The sequence below is a fragment of the Tachypleus tridentatus genome, chromosome 8 (genome assembly GCF_004210375.1).
Source record: "Tachypleus tridentatus isolate NWPU-2018 chromosome 8, ASM421037v1, whole genome shotgun sequence".
In the NCBI taxonomy this organism is placed as follows: domain Eukaryota; kingdom Metazoa; phylum Arthropoda; class Merostomata; order Xiphosura; family Limulidae; genus Tachypleus; species Tachypleus tridentatus.
Window position 1 is genome coordinate 100,421,503 of NC_134832.1, and position 15,953 is coordinate 100,437,455.

The window sequence follows — 15,953 nt, forward strand, 5'->3', positions numbered from 1 at the left end:
TAAGTGTTCATTCTCACCATTTTATGATTAATTATCTATCATTTTGCAACTCTATTGTTCCCATTCTAGAAATTTTAGCATTATCTGGATTTTCTGTCAGTCTGCCTCTCGAACGAAAGATTTTGTGGTGTTCGTGTACATTGATAACTAACATATATATAAACAAGTATTCACAAAAAGCAGATTATGGGAAAATTATACGGGGAATAAGTTGAACATAAACAGCAATGAAAAGGCAAATAGAAGTAATCAAATAAGGAAATTTTTTATTCACTAAAGTGTAATACCATTCCTGAGGGTCGGTTTCTTGTTTATTTATACTCTTACTGCCTGCTAGGCCTGGAGAGGTAATATCAAGCTTTTAGTGTAATATCCATTAGGCTACACACTTCAAACAAATATCTGCATTCAATTCTAACCATTTGCTGCTAGTACTGAATGAGTTACTTGAAATAAATAAAAGTATAGCGTATAAGTAGCACTTACCTGTTGCTTAGGATACTCGACTTGCAATTTGCAGAATGTGGGTTCGAAATACGTCATTTCAAGTTTGAGGGCATAATTATGCTGTGATCAATCCCACTATTTATTAATATTATAGTAAATAGTAGTTCAATAGTTGCCAGTGGAGGACTTTGGCTAGCTTCGTTCACTCTCTACGAGCATATCACTTCAAAATGAGGAACTGCTAGCACAAACAGTTCAAAAACAACCTTAAACAACTGTTTAAGTAAAGATATTGTCAATTTTTTTAAAGTTAAAAATAATCTGTAAGTATAAAAGTAGAGAAATAGAATGGAAATAGATTTGTCTGTTGTGGTAAGTATGCTATAATTTGAATCTTGGTTATATGAACATATTTTTGAAATGTAACTTTGAGAAAATTGTTGCACCAAGTAATTTATGTGCAGTTACTCCGATTTTTACTCTACACAATGCCTCATCTATAAAAGTTACTTACTGATGTGAAATACTTCATAATATTAATGCTATAACAGTTTGTTATCCCAAAATTTATACAGTTGTACTTTTGTTTCAATCTACATGTTTTTACGTATTGTTTCTTTGAAGGTTTAGTTATTCGTCTGTTTTCTCATTCCTAAATGATGCACTAAGATAGAAAGTGCTTTTCACTAAAATTCTCTGAACTATTAAGTAGTTTTTACTTTTTGTTTATTAAATAATTCTTCACAAGTATAAAAGGGTAAAAACTACTTAATAAACAAATTAACAAACTAATTAAGCAACTGTTGCACCTTTTGCTCAAATTCTACATTATTTCCTATTAGGTGTAGCATATCACTGACTTTTGAGTAGAAATATTTGTAGTCGAATAATAAATATTTTTCATAGCTCCTACCTACATTGTATTGTTTCATCTATCTCTTGACTTCCATATAAATATTAAATACAGCAACAGCTTGTACAGTTTAGCCTTGTCTGTATTCACTGACTAACAAACAGGGTGACTTTTACCAATTACAATGACCTACACAGTAGACTTACTATTGTGTAAATAACTGTTGGGTAGCTAATAACCCATATGGGACCAAAAGTTGGGTAATGGTAATGGTAATTTGCACATTGGCTCTTAGTTGAACCAATATGTTGGTTCATTACTAGACCACTTTTTTAACTGTTGGTCAAACACTCAGGTAATGTCGAACTCGGAAATTAAAGAATACTTAATTATTATATCAGCTTATTAATTAATATTACATAAGCAATTATATGTAGAGAATTGTATATTTATTTATTCAAAGAGTTTTATGAAATAGTCTTTTTCTTCTCATTATTACTAAAATCCTTTCATCTTATCAAATGGCATACAAATAAAAAACAAACATGAAATAGTTTAGAAAAATTACTATCAAAGTTTGAGGCATGAAAAATAATAAAGTCATTAATTTATTCTCCTTCACAGCTGTTACAGAAAAGTTATCTAGGATGCAATTAACACATTGTAACACAAATTTTGTTCCTCGATAGAACGTGTTATTTCTTAATTGCTTATGCTGTAAAAGTACAGAAAATGGCCATTATTCCCTTCAAACTTTGCTTTTGTGACCTGGATAATGAAATTTAGAAATTAGCCTATTTTCTATGTAAAAACAGGCAAATTTGCACATTTTTATTTATATAAGGTCTGAATAACACAACACAGGAATCATGATTTACATGTATTTGTACTGAAGTTATACAAACATGAACAAAAATGTTGAGAAGTGAGTAATTTTTCGAGATGGCTGCTTTCTCTCTGGCAAAATGGGTACAGGGAAGTCAGGGCAGAGTGGTACTGGGGTGATGTATGATGGAAGGTGTGGATACATGATAGCAGATGCATTCTTGCCAGCCCGACATTTGGAAGGGTCCACCATGCAGAAGTGTCAATTGCTTGAGTGGGCAGAGGATTCATGCCAAATTCTTGAAATAGTGAACTTTATAGCTCTCTTTTCCCCTCTGTACCATCCTGCAAGAGCAAAATAAAATTGTTATGAAAAATAAATTTATTTCATCTACAACTAATGCGTAAGAGGTTCATGAAAAATATTTTATATGTGATATTTTTTCTATACTATTGGTAATAAAAAATAAAATATATATAAAATTTAAAAGGTCTAAAATTTGTATGATATAAAATCTTACCATTTAAGCAAGTAAAAATTCTCTGTCTTACATTCTAGATTTTTTTTGCAGTGCTTGCAGGTAAAATGAGGTGCCCAGAGTTTGTCTTGATTCCACGACAGGCATGCTGAAATATGCCTTGTAGGCTTCACACATTTTAGCAGATGCTGTCACAGAGTGCTTTTTTTTTTTTTTTTGATACATTGGCTACATACATAGCAGAAAGTGTCTGGAGAATGCTTGCAGTTTCTTGATGCCATCTCTGATAAAATCAGATAGGTCTATGTGTTCACTTAGGCAGCTAGAACTAAACTGAAGTGGTGATCCCCTGTATATATATATTACTATGAAAAGTTCTAGAAAATTCTAAAAGGTTCTTGAAATTTCTTGTAAGTTCAAGAAAATTCTCTATCAGCTACTCAGCACTGAATTTACCTGGAATGTTCTGGAAAATGGGTAAATTTGAAAACTTCATTACCCAAGTCACAAAAGCAAAGTTTGAAGAGAAAAACAGGTCTTTTCCATTTACTTTAGGCATGAGCAATTGGGAAATAACACTTTCTGCCCAAGAACAAGAAAAAGTAAAAATTTTGTTACATAGTGTAATCAATATATTCCAGTTTAAGACTACTGTATAGATCAGTGATCTGCTCTAGTAATTTGGGCCTGAAACAGATGTAAAAAAGTTATAGACCTATTTCTCTTTTAAATTGCTTTGCTAAAAATTTATCTTTTTATTTTGACTGTAAAATTCCTCCAATTCAACACAACTTTACCAAAAATAAGTCAGTTATTACCAACTTGGTGTCTTTTATGAATATTACATGACCAACTGTCCTTACTCAGGACTAACTAGATGCAATTTATTCTGACATTGCAAAGGTTTTGTTAAATGTGACATGTTTCGTAGCCTGTCTAATTATGTTCTTTAATCCGCTTTTTACTTGATTTGTCACTCAAATAGTGTGCATATTGATGGTAGATTTAGTTCAGTCACCACGTTTTTCATACTCTAGGGATCCTTCACAATTCTCATCTAGATCCACTATTCTTTAACTATTTTGTAATGATATAATTATTAGTATTTCAATGTTTTGTAATATGTAAATGGAATTAAGATATTTTTGTCCAATTCATTCTTTCCAAAACTAATAATTCATAGTTGGACAATAGAATTAATGTTTGTTCTATTAACAGACTATACTATAATAACAGATCATCCCTGAGTTTAAAATTTTCTATGTGCTCATGAAACTTCATTTTATTAAAATATTATTACCTTTCCTAAACCTAATTGTAATAATAATCTCATTTAGATTTAATAGTAGTATCCAATGTGAATATAATAGACAGATTTGTGGTTGATGAGCATTTAAGTACAAGTGGCCATTGCACTCTTAGATGTGGGATTTCACTACATGTAGAATTGAAGAACAGTATTCTGATTCCAAATTTCAAGAAAGCCAATTCTGATGGAATGAGACATGACCTGGTTTCTGTATATTGAACTAAAGAGTTGGGAGAGGATCTTAAACAGATGGGGTTAACATTTATGGAAACATTAGTATGCATACAAGACATACATATTCCCTATAGAAAAAAAAGAAAAAAGAGCAATGGAATGGAACAAACCAGTATGATTTAGTAAAAGTTTAAGAAGTCATATTAGGGATAAACATACTGAAATGAAGAAATTTAAACTTACTGGAAATAATAAGGTCTTGGAGGGCTATGGAAAATTGGGAGAGCTGGTTAAAAACGAAGTTAAAAGGGCAAAGATTGTAAATGGATGAGAGCTGGCTGAGAAAGTTAAATCAAACAATAAGGAATTATTTATGTACATGATGTGTAAGCAAAATATTTGGATGGTGATTGTGTCTCTTAAAAATGATAGCAGGAAGCTAATCTCAGAAGATTATGAAGTGATAAACTTATTATGTTTTTTTTCAGTTTTTACAAAGAAAGATATATGTTTTACACCTATACCATAGTACTTAATGTAGGGAGAAAATATTAATATAAAAGTGATAAACTGGACCAAATAGTAGATTTTTCAAGCAACTTAAAAATTTTATTTGTGAACTGCTGGCTAATATTTTTTATCAATCATTGAGTAGTGGAAGAATATTGGAAGATTGAAAGTTGGCTAGTGTTGGCTTTATATTTAAAGGAGGTGATTGTCCAGGCAATTATAAGTGAGTTAGTCTTACATTAGTAGTTGGAAAGATTTTAGAGAGTATGATTAAAAATGCATTGTAGAGTCATTTAAAGCAGTTTGATGTAGTGTCAAAGAGTCAGCATGGTTTTACTAATGGAACATTTTGTTTAACAAATCTTCAGACATTCTCTGAGGATGTTGATGAAGGAAGTACTGTGAATTTGGTTTGAGTTTCAGAAAGCATTTGATAAGCTGCCTCACAAAAAATAAAACTATTTATACAAAACTTGATCCGTGTGTCTGGGAGAAATGTTATTAAATTGGATAGAATGTTGACTGAAGAGCAGAAAGCAGAGAGTAGTCATAAATGGAGTTAGATTTGACTGGATCACAGTAACAAGTGGTGTGCCTCGTAGCTCCATGCTGGATCCTCTGCCATTTGTGATTTATATTAATGATATTGACTCTGGAATTAATAACAAAATTTTGAAGTTTGCAGATGATATTAAAATTTTTGGTTGGTTAACTGTATCAAAAATTACTGTTATGATTTAAATAGGAATTCATTACATACCACAATCAAAGAAAAAGATCTTGGTGTTGAATTGAAAATTCACTCACATCATCTGAGAAGTGTATTGTAACTAACGATAGAGCTAATAGCATTTTGGGTAGCATCTACAGAAATACCGAATACAAGATGAGTGATATTATTGTTTCTTCATATAGATCACTTGTAAGGCCTCATTTAGAACATTGTGTACAGTTTTGGGCTCCCTTCCTCAAGGATATTGAGTTGTTGGAGATGGTTTAGAAAATAGCCACTAGGAAGATACCTGGGATTGTTCTATCAGGAGAGACTAAATCTCTAAACTTGTTTTCATTGGAGAGGGGATTCAATTCAGATGTTTACAATTATTAAAGGTATTGATAATACAGATCCATCAAGCTTTTTTATGTTTGTTTGTTTTTTGAATTTTACGCATAGCTACACAAGGGCTATCTGTGCTAGCCATTTCTAATTTAGCAGTGTAAAACTAGAGGGAAGGCAGCTAGTCATCACCACCCACTGCCAACTCCTGGGATACTCTTTTACCAATGATTAGTGGGATTGACCTTCACATTATAATGCACCCATGGCTGAAAGAGCAAGCATGTTTGGTGCAATGGGGATTCTAACCCATGGCCCTCAGATTACGAGTTGAATGCCTTAACCCACCTGCCCATTCTGTGCCTGCTTTTTTCATGTTTAGCAGTAAAACAATGAGACAATGGGTCACATTCACATTTTGGAAGCATAGGAGTCACCTGCAGTTTAGACAGTATTACATTTTAAATAGTGGTTGACTTATAGAATGAACTGCTTTCAAGATTGGTGGAGGTAGAACATTTAACTTAGTCCAAGAAAAGACTAGATGAGTATATCAGTAGCAAGGGGTGGTTACAGATGGAAGCTGCAAGGGACATCCTTGATGAGCTAATAAGCTCCTTTTATGTCCCTTTAAAATTTTATGAAATTCGTGAATATAAGGTACCCCAGATTTGCTACAAGGTATCTAATGTGCCTGTGCTTTATTGTGGGATACCATTAGAGTTCAGCAGTGAAAGTCAAATGGGATTATTGTAATACATATCTGTTGATAAGTCAGCTTCAGGATAATGTAACATTTAATTAAAATTCATTATTCTGTTATCTCAAATTTTAAATAAAACGTGGAGAAGGGGAAATATTTTACAGTTATAACTGGTCTTCAAAATGTAGAGTATAGAATATTTAGTTCAAAAGATTTATAATTTCATTGTATGGGTGGTTTTATTTTCAGGATGAGAATAAAACAAAACAAACAAGAAAAATTATTTAAAAATGTCACAAAAGCAATACAGATATGGAAGTTACATTAAATTAAAAATATAACTTGCTCTTGTTTATTATAGAAAATGTAATAAGCTCAGAAGCTTCATATATCTAATGTGATAAACATTAAAGAAGGTTGTTCACAATCTGTGGTAACAACTTTTGTATATTCAATCACCACATCTTGACTATCTTTCCTTTTATCCACATAGATTAAAGACCTGAACACTCTTGTTACAATTCAGTTAAAGTGTAGTGATATATTAATATAAAAGACACCTAAAATTTACACCTTCTGGAAGTGTTACATTGCAGGGTCTGCTATCTGAAAGTACTATTCCACAATTATAAAGGAGACATATTTTGAATAAAATGATATATATGAGGTTACACTATATTTGTAAGTTGATAGATGTGATTCTATGAGGGACAAAAATATGCCACTCCACAACTGGCTATAAAAGCACACCAGAGGTAGTCCACAGCAGCCAATTGTAGTTGGAGCCTCTCTTAGAACTGTAAAAAAAGATAATTCACACAGATTCATGCCAACCAAAGCAACACAAAAGATGTACTCACAAGCTTCTTGTGAAGCACATACACCCTTGTGCAAATTAATTGAAACAAGACAGAAAATTACGATTTTTTTAAATCTTTAGCCTTTTATTTCTGAGAATACAAAAATTACTCACAAATTAATGCATGATATGACTGCCTTTATTTTTCAGAAGATCATTAATCCGCTTGGGCATCGAGTCCACGAGTTGACTGCAATCTTTACTAATTTTTGGATCGCGGTACCACACCTCAATTATGGCCTCAATTAGCTTATCTTTCTTAGTACAGTCTTTTCCCCGAAGTCTTTCTTCACAAATCGCCCAAAGATTTTCAATTGGAATTAAGTCCAGTGAGTTTCCAGGCTAGTCCAGCACTTTTATTTGCATTGTAGTCATAAAATTCTTCACAAGTTTCGATGTGTGGCATGGAGCCAGATCTTGCTGAAAAATGCCAGATCCGTCTGGAAATTTCTTTTTCAATTCTGGAATGACTATTCTCTGCAAAATTTCAATGTACTGTGGTCCTCGCATCATACCTTCTATGATATATAAGCCTCCGACGTCGTAGTAGCTGAAAAAGCTCCAAACAATCTTCTTCAAGGGATATTTTATGAACTGACTGATGTGAGATTCTCGAAGTTTCTCACCTGGAGATCTGCGAACATGCAATATTCCTCAAAATTTCGTCATATATCCCAAAAATAGATCGAATGTACTGCAAAACACAGCTAATGATGCTGTCTGTGTGAAAAAATGACTATTAAAGGAAATCAGCGAGACTATACTGGCCGCCATGCTGAAAATATTGTAAAATGACCATTTGTTTAAATTAATTTGCACAAGGGTGTAGTCAGTTAGAAGGCTAACAGTCAAAAACTGCAAGAGCAGTATCCAGCATGTGATGAATGGAAATACATCATTACATTGGATGAAGCACATGTTTACATAAGTGTCTATGGAAGACCAAGCTATTATCTTTTTAATCATACACAACAGTTCAAACATGATATTAGGTATGTAGCAACAGTTTTTCTAAAAGGTCTATAGAGGTTTCAGATTAATATGAGGTAAGATCACTATTTGAAGAGAAAATATATAAAGGTTTTAGTGACAAGAATACCACTAAAGACACACCTCAAAAGACTTCTTCAAACTATTAATAAATAGCAGCAAGTTAGATATACAAATTTCATTTTAAAGTTAATGTGAGATAATTATTTAGTTTATATTGTGTAAGCATTAAAGTAAGTCATTTTAGGAAGGGTTACTTATGGCAAGTTTACTAATGTAACTATTATTTATGAATCATTTGTTATGTAGTTTAATTATTGTGAAATGATGCCATGTTACTTGAACCTTCTGAATTTTTCTCATTGTTTTAAGTAAATATTGTTACATCATAACTTCTCGTAGTTTGAAGAAAGTTCTAGGATTCCGTTACGCATTAAAAATTTTGTGACAGGAATTTAGTTTCTAAAGGAAAGAGACTATCCTCAACAAGTATAGTAAGGGATATTATTATCCCCCTTCTCCCAACCTCATGCTAATTTTACGTTATATTCATGGCTTTTTAAAGTTTTTTTGGGATATGTGTTATACGTTTGATTAATGGTATTTAAAAAGAGCGAGGGAGTCTGATAATCAGAAAAAAAAGTCCACTGGGTTCCAGGATAGAGAAGATGACCAAGGCCATTGATATGATGTTCTAGAGAAGCTAGGTGACAAATGTTTAATAAAGCAATCAACAAACTTCTCATGATCAGGATCTAAGGGTGGCTGGGATCTGTAAATCCAAGTGCATTTGAATTTCCTGTGGGGTGAAATGGGTTTGGTTTGTTTTGAATTTTGCACAAAGCTACTCGAGAGCTATCTGTGCTAGCCGTCTCTAATTTAGCAGTGTAAAACTAGAGGGAAGGCAACTAGTCATCACAACCCACTGCCAACTCTTGGGTTACTCTTATACCAACAAATAGTTGGATTGACCATCACATTATAATGCCCCTACAGCTGAAAGGGCGAGCATGTTTGGTGAAATGGGAGTACCCCAAGAAAATCCACTTTCACAAGACAGGTCTCAAATATTCTATCTGTCCAATGCCCAGTGCTAAAGTGAGAAAAATGCACAAAATGTGATTAGTTTATACATAAAATTAAGCTTTCATCAGCAGTTATTTCAGGGTGTTTTAAAAATCATGTACATGTTGTATAAAAATATACTCTTCAAAATAAGAAACGCAAAAGGGATATTTTTTTTATTTTAAAGAGAAATATATGTAATAACATTACAAGCTCAGAGTATGTGATGTTACACGTGTTAAGGCACTGATTGTCAGACCAAAACGACAATAAAACAATAAAAGTTGTGCACTTTGAAAACGGAGGAAAACATCGGATTTTTCGCTGAAACGCATGCGTGCCCAATAAATTTGTTTGAGAGATCTGCATGTTCTACAAGTGCAACATGTGCAAAATCCCTATAAAAGTGACAGGTTCTTGGTTTCCATAGCTCAGTGTTAAGCCACAGACACGCAATACAGTTACGCCAAGACTGACTGAAGCACAACGCAACAACGCCATTGGTCGATTGGAAGCAGGTGAATCTCAATCAAATGTAGCCAGAGCTGTGAATGTCCACCCAAGCACCATCACAAGGCTATGGAATCTTCACCAACAACAAGGATCAACTCGTGACCGTCCACGATCTGGCAGACCTCGTGTGATCACGCCCACACAAGATCGCTACATCTGGTTACGTCACCTTCAGGATAGGATCACTACTGCGACGTCTACTGCCTCAACCATACCAGGGCTGTGTAGGATTTCCGATCAGACAGTACGCAACCGTCTACGAGATGCAGGAATCCGACCTCGACGTCCAGTCAGAGGCGTCATTCTCACCCAGCAACATCGCCAACACGGCTGCAGTGGACTCGGGCACATCGGGTATGGCCTCATCGACAATGGAGGCATGTTTGGTTCAGCGATGAATGACGTTTTATGCTTCTAGGCAGGATGGAAGGACCCGTGTTTACCGTCGCTGAGGTGAACGTTTTGCAGCAAACTGTATGCAGGATGTTGACAGATATGGTGGTGGCAACATCATGATGTGGGCTGCCATCATCTACAATACAAGAACAGACCTTTTGGACATTTGAGGGAATCTTACGACTCAACAATACGTCGATGAGATTCTTAGACCCCATGTGCAACCCATCATGGTGAACGTCAACGTTTTTCAACATGACAACGTCCGTCCTCACACAGCCTGACTCACCACTGTCTTCTTGAGACACCACAACATCGTTCTTCCCTGGCCCTCCAGATCACCAGATTTGAACCCCATCGAACATATTTGGGATGAGTTGGATCGATGTCTGCAATGGCGACAACCTCAACCCCAGACTCTACCTCAGCTTGCAGCAGCTTTGCAGGTAGAGTGGACAGCCATTCCACAGGATGTGATTCGTCATCTCATCGCTTCCATGGGCAGGAGATGCCAAGCAGTTATTGATGCTTACGGGGGGCATACTCGTTATTGACGTTGAGTGACGTTAAACTTCACCTGGTGAGCGTGGACTTCGCCTTTGCAGACTTTGGATGTTCAGCAGTGAATGTGCAAAGTTTCACACATGTCATACAGAACTACCCAGAATAAACTTGTTAACAATTTGTCTCATATTTTGCCTTTTGTGTTTCTTTTTTTGAAGAGTATAGTTTTGTGTGGGGCATGAGTCAAGGTGTGTAGCATAGTAGTTAGGGTGTTTCTTGTTTCAGCTGTTTGGTTATATTTCTGGGATAGTATCGTTAATCTGTCTTGAAGTAATGGAATGTTGTAAGTTTTGATCATATAATTTATAAGGGTAAATTTTGGTAGTCTGAGGACTAATGTTAGAACTCTGTTTTGCTAGAGTGGTAGTGATTTTACAATATTTCTAGGCATAGTATAAAAGATTTGAGAGCTATATTCTATTAGGGGGTGAACGTATGCTTTGTAGATTTTAATGTTAGCACAAGATATGCATTCTTTATTGTTTCCTATTATGAATTTTAAATTGTTAATACTTTTGTTAAAGGATTTATTGTTGTTTTCATGTCATGAGTCAAAGGTTCTTCATTGAAATTTTGCATTGGACAATAGCTTTATTTCATCATCACCTAATATAAGTTTTACTTTTTTAGTGTTTGTTAAAGCTGCATTTAAATACAATGCCAATGTTTTTACGGGATTCAGAAGGGCCCACCAGTTGTTACACCAATTTAGGATTGCAATTTGAGGATTTTTGCATTCTGTTGCTTGCTATCAGTGGATTGTCTGATATATTCCATATGGCCATGCCATCTGCACAGTAGGAAAAATAAGTATATGTTAGGTGAGGAAAAGGTATATTATTAACAAGCAGTATATAAATTAGTGGTGGTAGAATGAATAGACCCTTGTGGTACATCTACATTGATGTTAAATGTCTCTGACAGAGAGTTATTTATTTTAACTGTTGTATTTTAGTTGGTTAAAAAGTGAGCTATGTTTCCTATTAGTTTGTTATTAACATTCATTGAGCATAATTGGTATGTAATGCATTATGCCACACTGAATCAAAAAATTTCTTGACTCCAAAAAGACTGCAGTTATTACCTGATTGTTGTTAAATGATTAATATATAGATTCTGTGACTCTGGTTAGATGATCTATAGTCTGTTGCCCTTCTCATGAAGAGTTCTGTATGTCAGAGATTAGATTACTGAGTTATGAAAAAAAAAAAGGAGTAATCTTTTAGAAAAATTCATTCCATAACTTTACATATGCAGCATAGTACACTTATCAGTGTGAAGTTGTCAGGGTTGGAGGTTCTTGGTAATGTCTCAGTGATGACTGTGATTCTAGCATTTTTCTAGACAGCAGAGAGATATCCTGACAAGGATAGGTTCATGATATTTGTAAGATGCCAGAGAAGGTTGCTTGAGGCTTTTTTAAGATATTTCTTACATAATCTTGTCCAGGGAAAGAAAGTTTTAGTGTTGCTAAGTTAATTTTAAGTTCATCCATTGTGATTTATCTATTAGAGATGTTGTGTATATGCATTTATGAGGTATCATTGGTAATGCTAGTCAGAAATTGCAAGGTGTATAAGTCAGGTCTTGCTGAGACTTGCTCATTGATATTTTGTTTTACAGATTGGTTAAATGTTGGGGATGATGTTTTTAAAATAATTGGTGTAATAATCACCAAACAAGTTGCTTCACTGGTATCAGTTTTAGCAGTGATATTGTTGTGTTTTATGTGTTGAAAAAGTTTATTGTTATTTTTTTCTCTTGTGAGTGATTTGAATTTCTTCCCAATTTTTCTGGGTTGATCATTACTAGTATTTTTATCTATTGAATGACAGAATTTCACACAGTGTTCACTTCATAAAATATTAATGTTGCATTTAATTAGTGCACATGTTCTGTTTATTTGAGGTTTTAATGATTGGTCTCTTGTAGTCATAAAAAGTTGTCTAAGTCTTTTAAAAAGTTTGCGTATTTGTGGTGTTAGTGTTCAGCAATATATATACAGGCAATGAAGTTAAGACAAACAAGTTATCAAAAGTAAAAGCGAAGTTAGGCTTTCTTTGAATTTAGTTCTAATGGGCAATTTCTGAAGTGAGTTTTATAGCTTGTATTGTAATAACATAGATAGAAGAGAATAATTTATCTTGTCAAATGGTGTTCTAAAGTAATTGAACCTTCCTTTGTGGGCTTTCACAAAAAAAGAGACAATTATTTAAAGCTATGGATACAAATGTGACAATCAATAGTGTGACAAATTTTTGTACATAATGATTGACTTGTTTTGAATATATTATTCTAAAAGAAATGTGAAAGATTCACCCAAAGTTAGAACTAGGAAAAAGGCAGATGGGCAGTCTGTCTCAGCCCATCTCTCACATGAATAGGCCTACAAGTGTATATTGGCAGATATCATAGACCATGTACAAGTTAAAAGTGGCCTTGCTGAAACACTATGAACTTAGTGAGGAAAATATTTGGAGGAATGACAGGAAATACAAATCTGACAGTAGTGAAACTGTATTTCAGTGTGTAGCATGTCTACAGTAATATTTAATTCATAAGATGGAATAACATAGGTAAGTGTAAAAATAGTTTTGAGGGACTGGCAGATCTATTAATATATGAACAGTTCATGATTACGTACTCAACTGTCTTGCTCTGTTCCCAAACAGACAGTACCAAAAGAGGTGGACAAAATGATCAAGCTGGCAGAATAGCATGTGGAAACTGATGGAGGGAGATAAAGTAGTAAGTCCAAGAATAACCACTTAAAGTTAAAAACTATGGGTGGCTGACCAGAAAAAAGATGCCACCAAATGTGATATAAGTTCAACAAACAAAAAATGGAAGAAATGCTCTGCTTATTATTATTGGGGCACATTGTGAGGGAGTGTCTGTTACCAATAAACAACAGCATAAATCTTCATAGAAAGCAAAGAATTGCTATGTTCGTTATGAAGTGGACCATACTGTAAAAAAGTGCAATTGTCAATTTTATGAGGCCATGATTCTTTACAGTATGTGTATGTAACTTGTTAGTGTTAAATTTCAACAATAAATTAATTGCACATAATCCTCTTGTTTTAAAAAAAAAAATCAAAATAACTCAAATGTATGTACAAAAAATTGCATTATGGGTTATCATAGATGTATTCAGAGCTTTAAATAATTCTCTTTTTTTTTGTCAAAATCCACACAGGCAGATTCAATTATTTTGAACACCCTCTGACAAGTTATTCTCCTCTGTCTCTTTTTTTTAAATTCAAGTTCTGATACTCACTTCAGAAATCACTTGTTACAGCGTAACATATACAGTCTAATTTCACTTTTACTTTCATTTACACTAATTTACTAAACAAGAACAAACTTTATCATACACACACACACATTACCCAACTGAGGCCTAGAACTTTCTACAAGATGTCCTAGTGTGACACTGAGAAAGACTTAGAAGATTCTAGTAAAATGATACAACAATATATCAATCACCAACACAGTATATGATTTGTACACAGTTACGTAAATGAACTTGCCATAACTTATTTCTAACAATAATTTACCTTAATGCTCACACTATATAAGCCAAGTAATTCTCTTGTATTAACTTAAAATGAGAAGTTGTGTATATTTAATAGCAAGTTTGTTAACAAATTTGTAAAACAGCTGGAGCTACTTACATATATAATTATGGCAAGAAACAAGTGAGGTGTAACTGTCATCATGTATGCCCCTGCCAGAAGAAAGAAAATTGAGACAAAACATCCAATTCACCACAAAAAGGAAAAGCTATCTCCATGATTAAGCAATGCATGACTGATGGTAAGTTCAAGTTAGCAAATCAATCAAAATTGCCAAAGGTAATCAAAACATTTGACAAACATCAAGATATATCAAGAAATCACAACATGCCAGCAGATGAAGGATATATTGGGGACAAGAAAGTGAATGTTCTGTGAAATAATGGTTACAGGATATGGCCAACAGATAACAGCACAAGGTGAAAGTGGATGGGGAGACCAAAATTTTTCATGCCAATCTGTTGAAAAGGTACTGCAAGAGGGAAGAAGGCCTAACATGTGCAGCTACTGAGACATAAATGAATATTGCAGGTGTGGTTGTCATACCATTGGCAAAGATAAACTCATAGCTTTAAAGTGAGTTTCACAGCCTTGTATTGTAGTAAAAGTAAAGAAGACTAGTTTGTCTTGTAAAATGGTGTTCTAAAGTAACTGAATGCTCATGTTTGGACTTTGATGAAAAAGAGACAAGTATTTAAATCTCTAGATACAACTGTGATAACCAATAGTGTTACAAACTTTTGTACATATCTTTGACTTGTTGTGAATATATTATTTTGAAACAAGTGGATTGTGTGCTGTCCATTTATTGTTGAAATTTATCATCAACAAGTAGTAGAAACTTACCATACAGAATTTGGCCCTACATAAAACTGACCAAGTGTCATTGTCAAGCCCACATAGCCTAATAGACAGAAACCTGGCTTCTGTTTATAAGTGAAGTGTGTTACTGCTGAACCAACAAGTAGTTGGATTTATTCAGGATAATTGTAGATAAACTGTATGCAAGAGCAAATGAACAAGACTCACTGCAATTTTTGAATGGTAGAGAGTAGCATGAGATGAGCCTTCAATCAGTGTCAGTAATTTAGGAGAGCTCTGGACTGTATACCTTTATACATTTCAACCACATAATCATTCAAGGGCTTCAAATGATATAACAATTGTAAGTATCATGTTTTGTTTTTCAGTTTTCTTTTATTTGCCCAGTTTCCTTTTGCATACATTTCAACTTGAAACTAATTCATCTCATTAATGGATTAACTGTATACTATCAAGGCTAATATATTGATATAACTGTATGATGATGAAATATCATTTTTGCACTGGATAGATAGATACCAATAAGATTTGTAATCATTAACATAAAGCATCAAAATATATATCAAAATCAATGTTTCTATTCTTATATAGGATGCATTTTCCATGGCCTTCTGTGCCCTTGCGTTACTTAAGTAGGCACTTAACTGATGCTTTAGAAAGCATGTGAAAAGTGCATTGTTCTCAGTGTACTACACAAAATTTTCTGCAGTGGAAATTGCAAGTCCAACATGTGGATCTTATTGGTGGTGGGAGAAGGGGCTTTTAGGCCTAGACATTCCTCTTTGTCTTATTACCACAGATAGCAAACA

General features: G+C 33.9%; 1 long non-coding RNA gene across 1 annotated transcript; it reads left to right on the forward strand.

Moving 5' to 3' along the window:
• Positions 1 to 614: 614 nt before the first annotated feature.
• LOC143223057 (uncharacterized) lies at positions 615 to 15,872 on the forward strand. Its single transcript, XR_013012639.1, has 3 exons — positions 615 to 819; positions 13,417 to 15,487; positions 15,736 to 15,872. It is a non-coding gene; the product is annotated as an uncharacterized LOC143223057 (long non-coding RNA).
• The last annotated feature ends 81 nt before the right edge of the window (positions 15,873 to 15,953 follow it).